The following is a 23,617-nucleotide window of genomic DNA, read 5'->3' as shown; positions in this document are numbered from 1 at the left end:
CTTTCCTAGGATATTAGAAGATGTTATCACAAAAGATGGAGTTTCCTAACCTTTCTACTTGCCTGTTCAAAGAGATGTGAAGCTTCGTAAATAGTAATCTCTTCTGCTCTAACATTCAACATGTGCTCTGTTAGAATTTGCTCCAAATCATGGAAGCAAATCCATCTGTTTGGAGAAACCTGCCTCGATAACACAGAAACCCTCTATATTCTGAAGGTCTTAAAATTAGATTATGCCACCAGATTGACTCTACAATTCTTTCAAGTTCTAAGAGAGCCCCAGAGTAAAGCATAGACGTAACTATAAATGGCATCATCTATTAACATTCATAAATTTAAATTCTCAGATAGATATTGCTAGCAAATGTTGGTATGCAGTAAACACTAATTTCTAGTAAAGCTTTTGTGACAAGAATAGGTGTTCTTTTAAAATTTTTCTTAAATAAATTGGAACAGGGGGCAAAATGGTAAATGAGAAAAAAAAAAAAAAACCTCAGTTTATTCAGATATGAGTCCTGTATTTTAACAAGCAATTAATCAGAAAGGGAATATGTTATTTAAAAGTATGAATTACGTTGCATGATCTTTATACTAGAGTGGAATTGTTTTCTAACTTTCAAATTCCTGGAAATGGAAAGCAAAAAAATCTGTATGAAAAAATTCTAATTATGTCTTTGCATTAAGGCTATTTTATTTTATTTATTTATTTATTTTTTTCCATTTTAGAAATAGCTGAGACAATCACTTTTCCTTTCATTTCTTTCTCAGTTTGTTCTTTTTAACGCAGGGGATGTTGCAATGAAGGGAGGAAAGCTCCCTGAACTCACCAAGTGGCTTCCTGGCTTTGCACAGAAAACAATGGTAGCTCCAGTCAACTAGTGACACAAGTTTATGGAGATAGACAATAGGTCCTATTCCACAGACAGAGTAGCCGTCCTCTGCCCAGCAGGAGGGGGACCCTTTATGGGGCAATGGTAAAGTTTTTAAATGTTCAAAAACCCCATTAGGAAACAGTTATGCATTACCAGCCTTGTCTTAAGGTCAGGCCATAAAGGTTAATTATAAACTTCTGTCACAGAAACGTAAGCGCAGTTTGTAAGTCATGAGGTTTAGTAATTCATCCACCCTCAGAGGTGCCTCGCCAGCAATTTGCTAGCAACTTCCTTGTTCAGGGTGCTTAGGATCTGTTATTGGTAGATAGCCGCATTCAGGTTTGACCTTCCTTTCTGCTTTATCCCTACATTATTTTGAAGACATGAAATCCAAGCCATTAGATGAGACTTTAGGTTTTGTTAATTATCATTGTCTTCTCTACAAAACCCAGAAAGCTGAAATGAATTCTAACCAGTCACTCTTCAAAATAAAAAGTGGGTCTCCCCAAACAGGTCCTAGACCAGGGATTTTCAATCATGGTTGCTGCACATTAGAATAATCTGGGGAGTTTTTTTTTTTAAAAAAAAAAATACAGATATCAGGAGCCTTTTGCAGACATTCTGATCTGAGGAGTATTGGTAAATTTTTAAAAATATCTATGATTAATAATCACTACCCTTGACCAGTAGTTTTCAAACTCAGGTAGAAAGAAGGAGAAGGCAAACATTGAATCATCTTCCAAATGTGCAACATCTAAAGGTACTCTTTTCTAAAACTGACACGCCTGAGGATGTGGATGGAGTTGAGGCACCAGATTTTCTTTCCTACTTAGAGTTTGAGCTTCTGTGGGAACTTGAGTCTGCTCTATAGTGGCCTTGGGTTTTTAATTACCTACTGAAAAGACTCTTAGCCTTCGTACAGTCAACCAGACAGGCAAAATTAAAGGGTAAAGGGTAACTCAATTATTTCTGAAAGTTCAATGTCCTCTTCTTTTATTCTATTCCCTACCATTAGCTGATTAATAAGACAGTTATATTAATTCATACTAAGGTGTAAATGATTGTTGCATGTCACTATTCTAATATTCATAGAGGTGGACTCTTTTCAGGTTTCGAAGTAGCCTGTTACCCCTAAGTAAAGTGCTAATCAGTAGGATACACATGGGAGCTAACTGTGAACAGGGAGACCTTTCCAGAGATTCCTGCCTCTTAGTAAATACACATACACTCCATCACAAGACAATAGAAAGCTGTAACTAGGCACCTGGTTTCCAAAATAATCATGAAATGCTGGATTGTATCTTCATTATATTAAGAGGATAAAATATCAAACAAAATATTTTTAATTTAAATTTGTAGATCTCAAAGGCAACATAAATTTAGGCGGCAAAACTACATGAGGTCAAGTTGCTGTTTCCAAATGTTCACTAATGATGTTTTCACTCTCATCTCCATCCTGTATATTGAGCTAGCCAACTTCTCTTGCAGTCCCACTTGACAGTGGCAGAGATTATTTCTGGATCACCATTATATCCTCCTTAGCTTTAATGAAGTAACGATTTCATATTATCTAATAGACCCCTACCTTAGGCAGGCCCTGGATTCTGTCTCCCCCACACCCCCAACCTTGAGAAGCCTTCAAAACACAGCCCAACTTCTCAGGCCCAGCAAATGCACTTACGTGAAAGCCAGTTTCATTATTTTCTTTGTTTGTCTGGATAACTGCCTTTGATTAGTTTTTTAACCTTAGAAGTCCTTGCTTTCCTACAACTCATGAGTTCATTTAAGGTCTCTAATATTTATCCAGGATTGTTCTTTCTCAGACATGAGACTCTCCATGTTCCTAATCCAAAATATTACTGGAAATAGATGTCTTAAATGGATTTCTAAATTATTTTAAACTCTGTAATTCTACCATTCTGTATTATCATTTGGATTCTTCTCTTCTATCGTATTAGTACTTATCCAAATTAGGCAAGTGGAAAATAGATCCAAGTCTGACAAGCAAAAGGGAATTCTTAAGTATTCAATGGAGCTTGTATTTCTCAACATTCCATTATTTCCAGTGAAATCTGATTTTCAACTTTGAGTTTGCCTCACTTACTCGTCTTGACTATTTTCTCAATATACATTTTATAAATTACTTGAAACAGTTCCTTTTTAAGACTCTTTTGCCAATTAATTAGACTAAATCTTTTGAGACTGTGCTTATCTTCCTCTTAATGATTCCATGTGGTGAATACTCATGAAATATTCTGACCTGATCTCATTTTAAGGGCATACAACTTCCAAAGGTCTATTTTTATGTCTTTTACAATCTTTCTTTTAATATGTCCTAAAATCTATTTGGAATAGATACACCTTTAAAATCCTCTCAACTCCTTCATCCATTGATTCATCAATTGATTGATTTGCTCAATTGCTGTTGACTGGGGAATTTAAAAGCACAAGTCTATGTTTCTATCTTAATATTTAGGAGTGGAAAGTCAGTTTTTGTTTTTGTTTGGGAGACAGTCTCGTTTTGTCACTCTGGCTAGAGTGCAGTGGCTTCATAATAGCTCACAGCAACCTCAAATTCCTGTACTCAAGCAATCCTCCAGCCTTGGCCTCCCAGAGTGCTAGGATTACAGGTGTAACCCACCATGCCCAGCCAGAAAGTGAGTTTTAATGGAATTTTCTAAACACCTTTATCATAAATAACTCATTTCTTAGATTAAAGCTCTACTTGCCCTTTCTTCTTTTTGCCACTCTTGTTGACATTAGAGTTGGAGAAGTAACATATTCTGAGTATAAGACATTAACCCTCATTTAACAGAGGTACATGATAATTAGATGTATCTTGATAAATGTCACAGGTTCACCTGCCTGTTCTTTGAGCTGGTTACTGCAACCACAGGCATTTTGCTGGGATTTCTGGATTCCCATAAAGCCTTGTGGTAAGTGGCAATCTGCATGGGAGCCTTTCTCCAGAACTATACTTGTAAAACACTGGGGAAACTTCATCCTTAAAGAATGATTACAGAAATTAAAAATGTACATTCTTGTGCCCATTTCTTGATATTTCTCATTAGATATACCTAATATTCTTATGATGGATTTTGAAAAGTCCTTTTAACTTTCCACTCTCTTTGTAACCTAGGTATATTAGTTTCCCAGAACTGCTACAACAAAGTACCACAAACTTGGGGGCTTAAAACAACATAAATTTATTGCCTCACACTTTTAGAGTCCAGAAGTCCAAAACCAAGGTGTTGGCAAGGTTAGTTCATTCTGGAAGCTCTGAGGGAGAATCTGCCCCATGTCTTTCTCTTGTGTTCTGTCAGTTGCTGGCAATCCTTGGTGTTCCTTATGTTTCGGTCTCTGCCTCTGTCTTCACGTGGCATTCTCTCTGAGTGTCTGCGTCTAAATTTCTCCTTCTGACAAGGATACCAGTCATGGGATTAGGATCTATCCTAATCCAGTATGAATTTATTTATCTTAGTTCGACTACATCTGCAAAGACTCCGTTTAAAGTAAGGTCACATTCTGATGAATGTTTCTACCGGATGTGAATTTCAGGGGTGTGATATTCAACTCAGTTTACCAGGTAAAACCAATCTCACGTTCAGAAACAGAGGAATACAGGAATAGCAAGCACTCAGTTGGTTAGAAGAGGACCCAAAACCAAACACCAATCTCTTGCCATGTGTTCAGAAGCTGCCTTACCCTGCAGGACTTTTAGAGCTTGCCTTTGGTTCTATTTTCAAAATAAACATCTACCCAAAACACTTTCTTCAAATCATTTCTGCTCTTTATTCTCTCCTCATTTTGAACATTCCCCCTCTGTTCCTTGAGTTTCTGAATCCATAGCTCTCATTCACCCAATCTCCCAAAATGACAGCAAAGAAAACCACATTATAGCTCTCCGCTATAGCATGTGATAAAACTTAGAGAAACGTCAGTGCAAATGGGGATGCTTGACATTTTACGATATTGATTTTTATATACATATATGCATATTTGTTTTTCTCCTTCAGCACTTATTAAACTTATTTCATTCTTCTAATAGATTTTGGCAGCAAAAGCTTCAAGGATCATGCTGCAAAACTCTGACAAAATTTAAGGTTGAGATTGCATCAGGCAATATTTTAACACACCTGTGAATTGTCCATCACAGCTCCCAGAAGCATAAAATACTCCTTGTCAGGCAAAACAAGTTAATTTAGTATACATTTGGTGCAACTAGCCACAGCCAACGGTTTTTCAACACAAACTGGAATCAACAAACAATTTTTAGTTTTCTGTTGTTTCCCCATTCCAAACCAGTTTCTCTCTCATCTGTGGTCCTTTTGTTTGTGTGTGGATATATTTTAACCCTGTAACTCCTATCCCCAGAAGACATTCTACAATGTTCCACTCACATAGATACCCCCGATGCACCACTGTAGCCTCTTATCTGTAGCAATTATTTTAGAAATCACTTATTTAAAGGGGTTTGGACTAAGGTAACCAACTATCCCCATGCTATTAGATGACTTACATTTTAGAACTTTCATTTTTTGGCTAACAATATATTAGTTTAAAAGAAAACAATTGGTACCGATGTGCTTTTTATGTCTCATCTCTAGACTTTCCAATTTCTTTCTTTCCTCCAAGCATTGAAACAACTACTAGCACTCACATTTATATATTTTTATATACAACATCATTTGGTAATCAAGTATTATAAGAGGCTTGTTTTCTGAAGCATGAAATGGATATATAAATACAGATCTGTGACCTGTAACATCCAATTTCAAAGCTTTTATCCAGAAATAATGTCTTAACAGATAACTCCAGACTGAATTGTATGCATTCAAAAATATTAGACATGTAAAGTAAATTTGGGAAGGTTGATTCACCCACCCTGCATAGTAAGGGAAAATAATAGTTTAAGTGCTGTTTCAAAATATAACTTCAATCCTAAAGTTATATCTTTAAAACTTTTTAATTGATGCATAATTTATGAGATACATAGTGATATTTTGATACATACAATATATAGTGGTCAGATCAGGATAATTAGCATAACCATCATCTCAAATATTTGTCATTTCTTTGTGTTGGAAACATTCAATATCCTCTCTTCTGGTTATTTCAAAATATATTTATATATCTTTTAGAATTTAAAAAAATAATTTCTTATATTAGAGGAAACAAGGGAATATTAAATAAAGAATCAAGGGGCATGCATTCTGAAATTCTTAAATAAAATAGTTTCTATGTCAATTTACTCAACTTTAGAAATCGGAAGAAACACAGATTTCAAATCAACTGAACATCCAGTCCTTACAAGCATAGGTGGGGCCAATTTATAGTTAAGTGAGGTTTATATTCTCTTGTCCTTTAGCCTTATTCCAAGTACCAAGTGTCCTCACAGTGCACCTCCTATGTTCATATGCCCAGCATGCTGAGCAAAGTAGTCTGGGAAGAGCATTTCTGTTTCCTACCACCCAAATAAAGTTCGCCTACCCATCTTCATGAATGCCTGTTTGCTTTAAAGAAACTGACAGCTCAATCTTTAACATAAAGTTAACAAATCAAAATTATTTAACATCTTTCATATAATAGATAAGTATGTATAGAGGCCCCAAAGCCTGTGAAAAGTCAGAGGGTATGGCTAGCAGTGAGACACTCCAAGACGGGAAGTCATAGGAAACTGCCTCTTTAGTAGGTGTGCGAAGGGGGCATTGCACATTTGTCACACATATTTTATATCTGTATGTGCTCACTAAGGCCAAAGGCAGACAATTCATCCATTCTCAGAATATTCCTTCTTTTATCTGTCATTGAAAGTGTGTAACCCATCCACTCACCCTACCCGCTGCCCTCCTCAGAGACTGTGGACAAGAACAGACTTTGACAAGGGATGAAACAAACTCTTTAAAAAGTAAATTTACCACTAGGTGTTAGGGAGTGAGCATTTACATAGTTTGTGAGTCAAGATTGGGCATGTTTTTAAATGCCAGCCATGAATTGTTCAATTTATAAGGTGGAAGGGAAGAATCACAGATGAAAGGAACCAGTACTACTCTGCACAATATGGTAAAATACTATTTCCACTGTGAGAGTTATTCTAAGAGTTGGTATAGGTATTAACTGAGATAACACAAGCAAAATGCAATCAGCCCAGAATCACTCAATACGACAATAGAATTTACAGAATAACAAGTTACTAACTGAGTAATTGGAAAAATACAGAAGTGTGTCTCCCACACATTCCAGAAGAGAGAATTCAAAGAGAACCAGACTACGTATGTCTATCCTGCACAGTTCTGGAGAAACTGGTAAACCAAAGCAGGTCTATAAAGACCCTTGGACTTGTGCGATGTGTATGAATGGTAAATTCCTAACAATGCGAATCTAGGGTCAAAAGAAGTATGCATTATTTAATTAGTTTTAAAAGATATTGCAAAAGGGTCCTCCAAAGAGATGAGACCAATTTTCACTACCACCAGAGTGCACTAATGTGTCTAATATTCCACACTATAATTGTATTATATGTCATGTAATTTGGTTTCTATATTAATTACAATTATACTATAATCATAACTATTGTTATAATTTGTCAATATTATAGGTACAAAATGACATTTCCTTGTTATAACTTGAATTTTTTTTATTGTATTTGGGGGAGGGCTCATTTTTTCATCAGCTGCCTTTTCAAATTTAACAGAATGATCACTGCCATGTCCCCCTCTCCACTTAATATAAGGAGACCTGGAGAGGGGAAGAGGTATTCACTCTGGGTTACCCAGAGTTTGGGACTAGGCAGCCATGTCTTTCCTCACTGGAACAGGAGGGGAGGCCCCTCTTACTATTTTGACTATTTGTGTTGGAGCCAGAAAGGGTGACTGGGATCCTGTCCCATGGCTGGGTGTTTGCTGGACCATGGCCTGTGTTTTTCGATAAAAAAGGCAGAGAGAAAACGTGGCTGGTCCTTCTCCACTGTAGGCAGCTCCTGGGACCTAAGCAAGTCAAGCCTATTCTAATGGACATAACAGCAAGAAATGAGGTTTCCGTTACCAAAAGTGACTACAAAATTATAATGAACTGAAATATCTATCTGGTGAAGGAATTTTGAAAAAGTTATGTTGGACATACTTATTTGTAAAAAATAAAACAAATTTTTCTCATTCAATGAATTGAGACTTCAACTTTTTGCCTATGCATGAGTGTATTTGCACATCTACAATCATGCGAGACTCTGTGTGTTTCTATGCATGTAGCAATATCTTAAATGAACAGATAATCACTTTGTTCACCGCTACCCAGTTCCTTTGTTCATTGGAAAATCATCTTTTTTATCTTGCCTGGTTCTCTATTTCTCATTCTAAACAGCACCTACACATCCTTCCTAGAATCACCTAATTGCTGCCTCACTAGCACAAGCTTCAACCTGAAATCAAAAGCTCAAAAGTTCCTTTGAAGCCTTACTGATGTCAGACAGTACACATTGGATGTATATGTGTTAAAATACTGAAATATTTTTATAACGATTGGAAAATATCTGCTGTTTGAATTTTCTCTCTTGTTTATCCTACCCACACCAACCCTCCTGTGATCCCCAGAACTTCCTCAGAATCCACCAAAAAATAGGTTAATGCCCACTCCTAGAACAAGGCCCTCTGAAGCTATTAACAAGTGTCCTTTCTGACTGATCATCTTGCTAAGCATTTTAAATATCAACCGTCTCTGAAGGATTATACACAGCCGCATCACACGTGGCCCGCCAAATGCCCAAGGGCAGCCCCTCAACCAAATCCAAACTTGACAGAACAAATCCATTCAATAAAATTTGCATTCAGTTAGAAGGCCACCATGTGGCCGCAAGGCTGCAGGTTCCCAACCCTAAAGAAAAAAGATCACTTCATATTCTAGCTTTAGCCTCCAAAACCAAAAGTCCTTTGCAAGTTTGGAGTTTTATCACAATTTAACCGTTAAACAACCATCTACAATTAGGTAAGTTGTTAGTTTTTTTTTTTTTAAGGTGCTATCATTCTGAAAGTAAAATGCACTACTTTCACACAACTGATCTTTAGTTTTGATGTTCACTGAAAAATTGACAGCATTATATGCATTGAATTGTGGTATATGAGCCTTTAGGTTCCCATGGCAACTTGACCACTTCAGTAGAAAACAATTTTTTTAAAACGTGGGAATGCCTATTCTGTATCAGTTCCACAGAGCTTATCATTTCAGTTACACCCAACACAGATGTCCACCTTTGGGAATTCACAGGTTCTGTGTCAATTCCCAGGTTGCTGTTTATCAAAAGATGAGAAACAACACAAGGTTAGTATCATTGAGTTCTGAGAAAATCGGTCTCGTGTCATCCTAGGGAGGGACAGCATTCTTCTCTCCATAGCATGGAGCTTTGTTCTATGTCCCTTGAGAAATTTCATATCCTCTGCCAAGTACTTTTCATTAGCTTTATTGGCAGACCGAAAATACCTAAGTATTGATGGTGCAAACGTTCCAAGGGCTTCATGTAACTACACAGAAGAGCTCCTCCTTGGGATGAGTTTGGGACCCAATACTTGGTTCCTAAATACAGATCCAATTTAAATGGTTACATTAAAGTCATCTGGGGCCCTTGTTAAAAACAGAGTTCCAGGTCCCACTCCAACTTAATTGAATTGGAATATCCAAGAGTGGATGCAAAAAATCTGAATTTTTAAGACGTATTCTAATTGATACCCAGGCACAGCCAGTTTGGAAAATTAATAGCCTATTAATTAAATCATTCACAAAATTGGCTTAATGTTTATTCATTAACAATTTGGTTGACTGAATTGACAAATGTTACAACTGGAATAAAAAACGGGAAGAATAGAGTGTTGATTGGAAAGACTAGCATGTGACTGCCATGATGCCTTACTGTTACCATGTAATATACTGAAATTTTCTATTGTGTTTCATTTCATTCTTTAAAAAAGTGTGTTAGTCACAAGCCATGTAATTGATTTCATTACCTATTTAATAGATCTGACCCACAGTGTCAAACACAGTGATATAAGGAGATTTTCCAAATACTCATGGCTGACCCAGCCTACCTGAAAGATTCTGCCATAGGAGGATCCAGGTAATGCCCAGGAAGCATATATATTTAAGTGTCCTCAGGTGTGCATGAGACAGCCAAAAACCAATGCTGCGATCAGACCACAGGAGGTCACTCTATTGTTGAAATATCAGATAGTAGTGCGAAATTAGAACAAAATGAAATGGTTCCATGATCCAAATAGAGAGTTCCCTTTTATAAGGGCCAGATTACTAAAATCCATGGAGCAGCAAAGACTCTTCCCTGTACGCTGGAAGACAGACTACTTTTATCTTTTGGGCATCTCAATTCTATATTTCCTGTATTTAATCTTTACACTAAATGCAACATAATCAATTAGGTTTCTAACTTCTAACCAATTTATTCATATCCTCACTTTCTAAAATTATAACCACCTTATTTTGATTGGTGTTTAGAGTTGTCCCTGATGCTAGATTCAATCATTGGTAAATAATCTCTTTAATTACCTCCATAATTGATTGATCACATAGATCCATGAAAACAGGGACTATGTCAGTTTTGTCTATCATTGAGTTTACAATGCTTAGAATTGTCCTTGATATATACAGGTGGTTTCCAACTTATGGTGGTTTAACTTATAATTTTTTGTGCGAAACAGTTGCAATTTAAACATAAAGTGCAGCATTCAATAAATTACATGAGGCATTCAACACTTTATTATAAAATAGGCTTTGTGTTAAATGATTTTGCTCACCCAGAGGCTAATGTAAGTGTTCTGAGCATGTTTAAGGTAAGCTAGGCTAAGCTACAATGTTTGGTAGGTTAGGTATATTAAATCCATTTTCTCCTTATAATATATTCAACTCACTGTGGCTTTACTGGAACGTATTATAACCCTCTCATAAGTTGAGGAGCACCTGTAGTGTGCATTAATAAATATTTGAGTAAATTGTATCTACATATTTTATTAGTTTAATTCTAAAAAGTTAATCTAATTTCCCTAATCTCTAAATCCTTAGCAGAGCCCACAGCATTTCTTCATATATATACACACAACATTAAGGATTTAATTGGATTGACTCTATAATAAATTGGCAGATAGAAAAAGATACTAAAGTCATTAAGAGAGTCAGGTACATAACATATGCAAATTCTATTTCTTAATTTGTTGCTATATTGGGATAAATATAAACATTGAGACTAGATGATTTTATAGGCATGTTTAGATGAAAATTTGAAATAATATTCAGAAACATTTCCTTTGCAACATATATAACAAATAAATATAGCAAAACAAACAATGATGGGAAAGGAATAAGCTAAATGTTCAATAATAGAGGATTCGTTAAGTAAATTATGGTAAATTCTACGCAACATAACATTACATCATTATTAAAATTTGTCAAGAATATGATATAATATAAATGAGAAAGTATGATATAACATTAAAAATACATTATTTTACTATGTTAAATAAAGAACCTGCCTAAGGGGGAAAAACATGAAAATAATGGTTGTGCTGGGATGAGGCATTAGTATATGTATTTCTAAAGTTATTTGCCAATCAACAGAAGGTATTTGTTAATTGCCATGCCAGCCTCCATTCCCCATTCTACAGGACCTGGGATTTTCAAGCCAGGTGATTTACGCTAAATTGACCTTCTCCCAGGAATGGACCTTGCTTAGCTTAAGTCTATAGAATATTCCATCCCCATAGCCAGAGTTATTCATTTGGGAATAAACATATTCACTAAACATTATGTCCTGAGGGTTAGTTTTGGTACCAAATATCTTAGCCTAGTTTTTCTCGAAAGCCTAACTAACACCTAAAGCAAAAATTAAAGTGTTACCATTTTATTAATATTTGTCAGATGCAAGCCCTTGGCAGGGGGACAGAAAAAATGAAAAGTAATCATGAGAAAAATCAAACAATGTGATGCGATACATTATCATACTATCACTTCATGACATCTATGACACACAGCCGTTCACTCAGCAGGCTAGAGGACTAAGGACTATGCCAAGATGAACTTACTCTACAACACTTCAGGAGATGTGTCTCTTGTTGAATGCCACACCTCTCTGCAGCAACTCATAAAGCAGTGCCTGGTATAATCATGCATTTTCTTACATTGCTCTGCACCTTGTCTTGCCTTCCCCCGCCCCCCACCTATACCCCTCTATCCTGGGCTTCTGCCTCCAAAAAAAAAAAAATAATAAACCATTAATATTTGCCTCAGGTCTCCTCTCAAAAGGATCAGCCTAAGACATACAATTTTAAAGATTCTTTTCAATTTATCTTCTTCCCCCATTACTGCTATGTTGACAGGTGTTGAACATACTGCTATGTTCTACGGGGGTAGAAGCTGAGTTACCATCAGCATCAAGTTTCTTACATTTTTATTTCTCTTCTTGTACTGATACATTTTGAAATTTATGGCATGGATAGTAAATATTACTAGCCCTTATTTGCCAGTGGCTCATCTTTTCCTGTTTTCTGTTGTCATTGAGTTTTGTACCTATGGGTTAGAAAGAGTGAGCCCATCTGACATGACTCTACCAATTTTACCCAGAAGTGCCACCTGGTAAATGTTTAAAAGCAGAGGATGAAATAATTAGCTTAAGTCTGCAGCATATTCTGTCCTCCTAGCCAGAGTTACTTGTTCAGGAATAAACATTATTTGCTCAATTATGTCCTGAGGGATTATTTTTGGCCTGCATACTGGAGAAGCATACACTAGTGTATGGGCAGAGAGCCCACTTTTCTATCAGACTTCCTCTCATCAATTACATGGGCTCTGAATGTACTGAGGATATCAATTTTTTGTTTCATGGGATATATATGTACTATTTTAGTCATTAATCCTTTATTTTCTGACATTCAAAAATTTTCCAATCTTATACAGTTAGAGCTACTCATTTTTGTGGGAATTTTTTTTTATTGCTTTTGACTTTTTCCTGATCTCAAGGTAAGTTCAGTAGGCAGTAATTTTGACCCCTGTGACCTTCACCTTTGGCATGTTATATTATGTTATAAAAGAATTTTGCAGGTGTAATTAAGGTTACTAATCAGTTGACCTGAAAGTAGGGAGATTATCCTGGATTATCTAGCTGGGCCCAAAATAACCACATGAGCCCTTAAACCTGAAGACATGTGGCAAAAGATGAAGCCAAAAAGACCAGAAGCACCAAAAGGACTTGGCTCGCTGTTGTAAATGGCACTGTGGAAAGCATGAGAAGAAACTGCACACCAACACCATCTTGGGTAAGCTTTAAGATTCTTCCCCAAACAGAATTCTGTAACCTTCAGGAACAAACATAATTCTGCTGATACATTGATTTGGGCCTCATGAAACCACAAGCAGAGAAAAGAGCCCAGTCACACTGCACATCTGATCCACAAAAACTGTGAGCTAGAAAGTAGATCTTTTAAGCCACTACGATTGTTGTAACTTGTTACAGTCACGATAGAAAACTCACACAATGAATCAATGTTGTCTAAACCTGGGAAAATGCTGGGGGTGTAAATCAAAATACAAAAACCAGCAAAGAGAGCAATATCCTTAGTCTTTCTTCTGAAATAATAATCTTCCTTTCAATGTAAAATTTGGTTTTGTACTACATGATAAAAACTGATTCGCAGATTCTAGTAAGAATCTTGAGAGTTCTTGACATCATCAGATAAAAATCAAGCTACTTTGGAAAAGAGCAGAGTATTTTTTGAATCTTTTTCTATGTGATATGTTGCAGTAAAGCAATGGGCCTTGGAAAAGAATAAAGCCCTGTCGATTACAATCATCCATTGTTTGGGGTTAAGATTACTTGATTGTGCCACAATTTATCCATTATTTACCAGGAGAATGGCAAGTTTCCATTGCAATAGAAAACGTTGCACAAAAATGTAAACTTACTCATAATTTCAGCCATAAAAAATTTTTACTGAAAGCAACTAAAAACACACTGGCAATTACTGTAAAAAAGAAATATATATCACTTTTCAGTGTGTTTTGTGATTAATAACTATTTTCTACTATTTTAGTATAGTTTTTTAGGATACATTATATACAAAAACAAATATATAATTGTTTTGTACCTCCTTACAGATACAATAGTGATCCAATTAAAAACCTACACACACCAAAAAAACCCACAACAGGTATTCTGAATCTTTTATGACATTATAAATTATAATTAAGTTCTGTACATTTGTTAAAGACTTTATCTTGTTTATAGCCTTAATTATTAGTCTGGGAATCTATTTGTTCCATTTCAAGTTTTTTAGTTCAGAAATGAAAGGCTACCTTTTTCCACTCTACCATGATTTTTCTTGAAAACGGAAAATTCTTTCCTGATTTCAGACTTTCTCTCATTTAATGCTTAATAAATTAAGGAGGAAAAGTTAATATCCTAATGATATCAAACTATTTAATTGTCGTAATTATAAAATATACTTCCACATTTAACATAGCAGGTTACCTAGTTTAAGCAGAATTATTTCCAATGAAAATGTAATAGGGCTGGCCTCACTTTGACTAGCAGTTGCCACTGCAATGAATAATTTCCCTTCCTTGTTAATTCGTATGATCATTAACAGGGTGAACTTCCTTTTATTCCTGAAGGACTTGCCTCTGAGGAGCTGAAAGCGCTGTGAAGATGTAAATGTTACTGAATTTCAGATCAGCAGCCTGAGGTAAAAATAAGTTTAGTTAACTCCACACTTTAACCAAGAGGAAGACCAAGTGTCTGAGGGTATAAGGGGAACTATGGGGACAGAGTTTCTACTATCAAAACATTTCAAACAAAAAGCCTCATTTCACCTTAGACTGCAGGTAATTGAGAGAAAATGGGGCCCAATCCTAAACTATCTTTTCCAGCTGGTTCCACAGACTAAATTCTCTTGGTAATTGCCAATCCATTTCCCAAGTGCCTCACCCTGAAATCATTTCCTCCTCTGGGATCTTAGAAAGCTTTCCACCTGAACCATTCATCCAGCAGGTGTTGCTTTCTATTGCCAGTTGCATTTCAGGTGGAGATGTCTTTTCACTTCGACTTCATTGTAAATAGGAGTAAAGGGAGAAATGAGGCAGTAACCGTATTTTTTGAGTGGCTACATGTTGCAGGCACTGTTAGCATGTGGGAAAATGGATTTCCTGAGTGCAGTTTAATCTCCCAAAGTTAGAGGCAGTAAGTCCGGCTCAAAGATGCTTGCTTTCTCCCTCTGGAAAGACAAGGCCTGTGTGACTCGGAGTCTAGTCCAAGTACCTGGAAATGTCAGTATTTGTTAACATGCCCACCAAGGGAAATGCGTAAGCTGCTAATGCAATTTCTCCTTTATGACTAGAAAATGCTAATATCGAGCATTTATTAAGCACTTCCTGTGGGCAGACACTGTCCTGCAGTATTTTACATGATTTACTTTATTACATTCCCATAGTAACCATATAAGCAAGTACTACTTTTGTTCCTACGTTACAGTTGAGGAAATAGAGAAACAGCAAGGTTAGATACCTTTTCCAAGGATATCTGGCTGGTAAATGGTGCAGCCAGAATTTAAACCTGTTCAGCCTGGATCTAGAGCCCTCGCATCTAACCCACCATACAAAGTTAGTGATACAAGGAGAAATTTCCTGCCCTTTGGAGGAGAAGCTGCCTTGGTGTTTGGCCCCTTTAGAGGCCTTGGCCTTGGCTGCCACCTTTGGTTGGGAAAGCAGCACCATTCTTGATCTTCTTGGCCATGGGTTTTGAACTCTTCCTCCCAGCTTCTTAGATCTGACAAGACTGACTCGCTTGCACAGTGTCACCAGCAGCTGTGGGCCATCCCTTCCCCTCTAAATTACTGGAGTCCCCCACCTTTAGGAACTTGGGACTAAGAGAAGCTATCTGACAATCTGATATAAGCTACTGCTTTACGTACTTCACATCACAAAAATTTTGCCATCCTGATCTAATTAAATGGAAGTATAATCTACATAGTGTGTATGCTTTCTTCTTGCCAACACTTAGCTCACCAGAAATGCAGAAAACACCTAATACTATGTAGTTGTCAGCCTCAGAGAAGACCCAAATTATAGATGCCTGCTGGTATTCATATTTTAGGGTAATTCCCTTCCTCTGAATGTGGGCTAGAATTTGTGACTCACTTCTAATGACTAGAATACAGCAGAAGTGATAGGATGTCACTTTTGAGATTAGGTTATAAAAAGATCGTGTCATCTGTCTTAGGTTCTCTCTCTCTCTCTATTTGTGTTGGTCAGGGGAAAGCCAGCTGCCATGCCATATTGTATGGAACCAAATTCTGCCAACAGGATTTGCTCATGAGCAAGCTGGGGAGCAAATCCTCTCAGTTGAGGCTTGAGATGACTTCATCCTGGCCATCACCTTGACCTCATGAGAAACCCTGAAAAAAAGCCACTTGGCTAAGCCATTTCTGAAATCCTGACTCACAGAAACTATAAGACAATAAATATTATTTTCAGCTCTTAAGTTTCAAGATAACTTGATTATACAACAGTAGATACTTAAACTATGTCAAAAGGGGTGTTTATATCTCATTTGCTTCACATAATACCACCATAAAATAAGTGTTACTAACATCTCCCCTTTACATACTAGGAAGATGAGGTACAAAGAAGTCAAACAGCTGGATTTGGATCATCTAGGGTTTTAATCAAAGCATTTCTGGCACATAGTATATATTCAATGAATCTGTGTTGATTTGATTCATGGACTCATTATGATTATGTCCAAAAATTTACAGGTAAGAAACAACAAAAAAGCAAGTTTTATTATTTGTATCCAAATGGTAATAGACCTGTGGCAGGTTGATTTACTTAGCCTTCATGTGTGTCTCTTGTATTATAGTGTTCATCTAAGACTCCTGGCTTTCCATTCTCTATGATTAATGCCTCTGGAACTACGATCTCCTATACCCAAAAAGTGATATAAAACTGTCGAGAGATTCAATAGTCTCTGTCATTCACTACATCTGTGCTATGTTCTGAATGTGTCCCTCCAAAATTCATGTTGAAATCTAATCCCCACTGTGGTAATATTAAGAGGTGAGCCCTTTGGGAAAGTGACTAAGTCATGAGGGCTCTGGCCTATGACTGAATTAGTGGAATTAATGAGCAATGCAATATAAAACCCCTTGGGCACTGTACTGTATCCCAAACCTTGAGCATTCTTTCAACCCTGTCTGGACCAAGTGTGTGAAATAAATTATTATTTATATGAATGTTATTCACAAAAAGAATATAAAATACTTGGTTTATTAAATGCCAGGAACTGTGCTAACTGCATTATGTACATATTTATTCCTTCTAACAACAAGGTAGTTTGTAATGAACCCATTTCACAATGAGTGAACTTCACAAACTGAAATTCATAAAGCTTAACAAGCTTTCCAGTGTCAAAGCTAATTAGTTAAAGAGACAAATCTCTGTTGGTCGAAGTATCAGCTGGTAGGCCAGGAAACAACACCCAATGAGCAAATTATGAGGGCAAAAAAATGCAGGAAAAAAAAAAAAAGAAACTTACAGTGACTGAGAGTTATCAGATGAGTTTCTATGAGTATCAAAATGACCAGGATCTATACACTTAATAGATGAAAGAATAGAAATTTCACCAGAAAACTGGAATACATTCATAATATGAAATGAAAACCCTAGAACTAAAAAATAAAATAAGGGACATTAAGAATTCAATAGAGGGATCTAACTGCAGACTAGACAGAGAAGAAAAGGCAGGAAAATAGGTGAGATTGAAGCACAGAGATAAACAGATGAAATATAGAAAACAGAGGTTAAGAAAAATATGAGACATGATGGAAAGTCTAACAAATGGAATTGGAGTGACAAAAAAGAGCAAAGGAAGAATAGAGAATCAGAAATATTTGAAGAGATACCGGTAATGTTGAAGCTGGCTTTGAAATACCGAGACCAGAAACAGACAACAATGTCATCCATCACCAAATGCGTTCAACATTGTATCAGAGGACCTAGTCGTTGCAATAAGAGAACAACAACAACAAAGCAACAGGAAGAAGTGGGGGAAGGGAAAGAGGAAAGAAAAAGCAAAGAATAAAATGTGAAGATTTAGAAGGAAAGAAATAAAGCTCTCATTATTTGCAGATGAGATTGTATATGAGAAAACCTAAATATTCTACAGACAAATTATTAGAATACATGACTTTCTCAACATCTCTGAATAAGATAATTTAATTAAAATGAATTATATTTCTATAATTCATGTTATAAATGTCACGTTAACTGTGACATTTAAAGATAATGCTATATAGAACAGTAATTTTTAAGAAAAACCTCTTCCATTTCTAGGAATAGTTAATAAAAAAATGTTCCAGTTGTCTACTAAAAAAACTACAAAAGGAACAAAATAAAGCACCCAAATAAATGAAGGAATATACCATATTCATGAATTATAAGATTCAATATTATAAAAATGTCAATTTTTTCAAATTGATCTCAAGATAGATTGAGGTTCAAATCAATATAGTAATGAGGGGAGGGTGTGTGAAAGTGTGTGTGGTAATTGACAAGCTGATTCTAAAATGTATGGAAATACCAACAACCAAAAAGATCAAACACAATTTTGAAGAAAAAAGTTGCTCATTATAAAGCTACAGAAACTAGTGTATATTGTTACAAGTATAGATAAATAGAACAGAACACAACAGAGAGGTAAGAAACAGACCCATTCATACAATGTCACCTAATTTGTGACAAAGATGCTGCTATAGTAGAAGGGAAAAATCATCTTTTAATTAGGGTATTGGATCAAAGGACTAGCCATACAAGAAAAGAAATGTGATCCCTACCTTATCCCATATATGGAAACACTATTTCATACAGTTAAGGAAAAATAAAGTTCTAGAAAAAAATGTAAGGGCTGAGCATGGTGGCTCATGCTATTAATCCCAGCATTATGGGAGTCTGAGGCAGGAGGTTCTCTTGAGCCCAGGAGTTCAAGACCAGCGTGGGCAACTTAGTGAGACCGTATCTTTACGAAAAATTAGCCAAGTGTGGTGGTGCATGCCAGTAGTCCTACCTACTCAGGAGACTGAGACAGGAGGATTGCTTGAGCCCAGGAATTCAACGCTACACTGAGCTATGATGATACCACTACACTCCAGCCCAGGGAACAGAGCAAGATCCTGTTTCAAGGAAGGAAGGAATGAAGGGAGGGAGGGAGGAGAGAAGAGAAAAAGAAATCATAAGGAAATACCTTTATATGACAAGTATGAAAAATTACACATATGAAACATTAAGAACCCACTAACCATAATGAGAAAAAAAATAGAAAATTAGGCTTTCTTAAACTTAAGAAATTCTGCTCGTTAAAAATAGCATGGGGATGATACTTGGAATATACGTATCTTAAAAATAACTCATCTCTCCAATATATATATGGAGGTCTAACAGATTAATAAGATAAATTCAGACAATCTCATGAAAACTGTATCAAAGACTTGAATAGGCACTTCACAAAAAAGAAGACCCATATGGTCAATTAGAATATTATAAAATGGTCTCAGCATTATTAGTCATCAGGAAGATACTGATTAAAACCATAATGAGATTCCATTATGCATACACCAGGAAAGCTAAAAATAAAAATATGAAAGAAAAACTGATAGTATCAAATGGTGACTCAGTTGTGAACCAACTGAAAGGAACACATATGCTTCTGGTGAGGAACAATTGGACAATGTCTGCTAAACTCTAGGACACAGTGATCCCTCTCCTAGGTATATAATCATCAGACATGAATATACATGTGCACCAAGAACGTCCATAGCTCCATTATTTGTGATAGTCAAAACTGGAATCAACTCAGATGTCCATCAACAGAAGATAAAAGAATTGCAGTGGAATCATACAATGGGAGACTGAACAGCAGTGAAAAAATAAACTACTGCTCCATGCAACAAGGTGGATAAACCTCCTTGCTGCAAAAGAAGGTAGGAACACAAAATATGATTAAAATGTGATTCCATTCATATAATATTCAAAGCCAGGCTAAACTATTCTATGGCAATAAATGTTATAATAGTGGTTACTTTCCAGGGGTATTGAGTGGCAGCCAACACAGAGAGGCTTCTGAGGGGCTAGTAATGTTCCGTATTTTGATTTGGAGGGTGGATTCACAAACAGATTCCTCTTTGTAAAAATTCATCAAGCAGTACCTTTAAAACGTGTGTATTTTATTGTATTGTATTATATATACGTTATATTCAATAACAACGTTTGCTAAACATCTCCGGTCTCTGTTCTTGCTTTTCCCACTGGGCCATGTTGCCTTTCAGATCCCTTACATAAAAAAAACCATGACATTTCTATTAAACTGCCTCTCTATGTGCCTAATATCTGCCTTATCAAACCTTCTTGTAGAGTACCCTTGCTTTACTATATAATTAATTGTCTTCCAATGTTTTATCTATTCCCCTGCCCGATCCCTGATCCCGCCTTTCATATTCTTGTTATAAACACAACCTTGGACAAAGCAGGGGAACTGTCGAGCAAGTGCCGATTTTAGATGAAATGAAAAAGCAGGCATTTTCCTTCAATCCTCTCGACAAAATAACAGCCGCAGTCTCCAAGGGGAAAGTTCACTTCAAAGTGCTCCCAACCCATTTCAAATATTACCTCAGCTAGAAGAACACACTTACACAGCACTGAGCACAACATATGCAATTTACAAATACTTACTGGCTAAACCAGTGTGTTTGTCGGGCTTCATAAAATTCTCTGAAACTTCTCTTCCTTTTTTTTCCACCTTGTATTTCCAAATCCTAGGGAACTTTCCACTTCTCAGCTCCAATTTATTCAAGGTACAATATTAACTGGGGACTTTATCACAGGGGGAAAAAAACGTAATAATTATGCCTGCATTCCTGTTAGGAGAAACAGCGATCACTGCATTTTACTTTCAGTTGGCTTAGTTTACTTTAAATTTGCCTCTATATTTAAAACCGTGCCCGTTTCTAATGCAACTGGGAGAAAGGGAGGTGGAAGGAAGGCGACGTTAACAGGAACACATTATTATTCAACTAAATTAGAACACTGTGGAAAAGTACTGCTGATTAGGAATGGTAAGGTCATTCCGGGTGAACTCATCGACTTAACCCAGAGAACTGTGGGCCTGGGCACTAATTTACTCTGATAAAAATGTTACTAATAAAATAATGGATCTCAAATCTAATTCACTCAACCTGGCACATCATAGAGAGACCCTCAGTCAGTGAGACTGCGGACCCCCGACTGACTCATTATGTCTTTGGAATCCCACTGAAAGCAAAGCCTATAATGAAATTATCACAGCTTGCTGCCTCTGAATCTCGCATTTTTGCCTCCTTTGGTGTCGTATCAACACACTAATTATAATACCTGCACTCTCCATTTCATTTAATAATAATCCCAAACAAAGAGGCCAACAGTAAAAGAAGGAAGTGGGGCCAGAGGAAGAGAAAGGGCTGGAAGGATGTAGGTGGGCATGTGCAATAACAAATAAGGATTTAATCAAACTGCACTGCATGCCCAGAGAAATAGCAAAGGGGAAGCCGACAGTTCACAAAGGAAGATTAATGCATTTCTTATGCTCATATGAATTTACACAAAATTGGGCCTCTGTATTAATTATAAATTTTTATAATAGCTTCAAGACCACCCCAAAGGAAATGGCCAACAGTTCTCTTTGTCCAGGGACCGCACATTTTGCCACCGTGGGGGTTTCAAGCCTGAGATGGGCACGGTGCCTGCTGCTCCCCCTATCTAGAGGCAGCTCTGCTGAGAGTAAGTTTAGTTTAAAGCATTGTGAACATGAGTCTGCATTGCTCATGTTTTCTTTTTTTCTTTTACCCATGTGCTAAAAAACAGTCCTGGGGTGCAGCCTGCTTAATTGCCTTTCACCATATTCCTGCCAATTACTGTTCTCAGAGATGGAACTTTTTTCCTGTTTGCATTATTTCTAAGCAGACTTCGTACCCAAAAAAACTCTTATGACCCAGAGCTCAGGTATAATTAAAAAGGGGATTTCCACACATCTCCTGCCTGTTATGGACTGAATGTTTGTGTCCTCCACAAAATTCAAGTGTCGAAGCCACAACTCCCAGTGTGAAGACAGAGTCTCTAGATAAGCTAGAGAATTGGCCGTATTTTGGTGTGGTTTGATTACGACCAAGAAAGCAGACCAAGGCAACACAGAAAACTCCATGAAGTATTCAGAGGGGTGGAGGAGTGCTTTCTACGGTTTGGATGTTTGTCCCTCCAAAACTCATGATCTTCTTATAAGGCTGCTAAACCTCAACAGGAAGTCTCCACACTCATGACCTAAGATGTGAATGCTTAGAGACTTTCTACTCTGCTTTTGATTCAACCTCCCTTACCACAACTGTACCTCCCCCTCCTTGTAAGTTACTGTGTGTTCAGTAATGGAAGACTCACCGTCTAACATCAAATGTCTATTATAAGGGTATAAATCTCTCAAAATACCATATGCTTCTTTAATTAATTGTTTGGCAAACATTTCCATAATTTTAGATACTTGAGTAATGGGATGTTTTTGACCCATGTTTTTTAGAGCTGCCTGTACTAAAAAACAAAGTTAGCTAAAGTTATAGATTCATTAGAAAGACTTTAAAAATTTTTTGTGTCTACAAAAATATTTAGCTAAATATAAAAATATTTATCTAAAATCGAAATCTCCCTATTTCTGCCAACTCTGAACAGTTATTTTTATATTATTATGCCCACTGTTTATAAGAATCTACTGTGTCCTTAGTGTGGATTAGGTCTCTCCATAATGTTAATTTAATGTCACAATTACCCAATAAGTTGGATTTAACTTATTCTCATAAGTAAGGAAGCTAAGACTTGGAGAATTTGGGTTAAGTGACACACAATCAAAAAGAACTAGTAAGCAACACAGATAGTGTATGAGTCTGGATCTCACCGACTTCTGAATCCATGTTGTTCCTTTGAAGCTGGTTTTCAAGCCTAAGTGTGTGTGTGCCTAAGAATCTTCTTCAAAGCTTGTTTGTCATTCACATTCCCAGGACTATGCCCCTAGAGATTCTGACTCCGTAGGTGTCTTCATTTGTTCCTGCTGCTATGATAATATACCTTAAGGCTTTACGAACAACAGAGATGTATTTGTCACAGTCCTAAAAGCTTGGAAGTGTAAGATGAAGGCACCAGCAGATCTAGTGTCTAGTAGGTACTCTCTCTGCTTCTAAGATGGCATCTTCTAGCTGTGTCTTACACATAGCATAAGGGCAAAAAGGAGCCAATGCTGTGTCCTCATGTGGCAGAAGAGAAAGAAAGATCAGCAGTTCTCTTAAGTGTCTTTCATGAGGGCATTGATCCCATTTTAGTAGGGCAGAGTCCTCATGACTTAATCGTTTCCCTAAAGGCCTCACCTCTTAATACCACCACAATGGGGATTAAGTTTCAACAGGAATTTTGAAGGGACCCCAACATTTAAAGAACCATTGCAGTAGGGTATTTGTTTGTTTGTTTGTTTAATATCCAACTAATTCTAAGTTTTCTGAGAACCACACACACATAGATTCACCACATGCCTTTAATTCTTTCTTCTTTCTTAGCTTTCTATACAATCAACTTACTGAGTTTTCTGTTGCACATTTTATTTTATTTCTATTCCTATTGAAACTATTTAAGCTCTTTCCCATG

This window comes from Eulemur rufifrons, chromosome 5 (assembly GCF_041146395.1).
Source record: "Eulemur rufifrons isolate Redbay chromosome 5, OSU_ERuf_1, whole genome shotgun sequence".
NCBI classification, from domain to species: domain Eukaryota; kingdom Metazoa; phylum Chordata; class Mammalia; order Primates; family Lemuridae; genus Eulemur; species Eulemur rufifrons.
The sequence above is the reverse complement of the archived record's forward strand: the minus strand, read 5'-3'. Positions refer to the sequence as shown.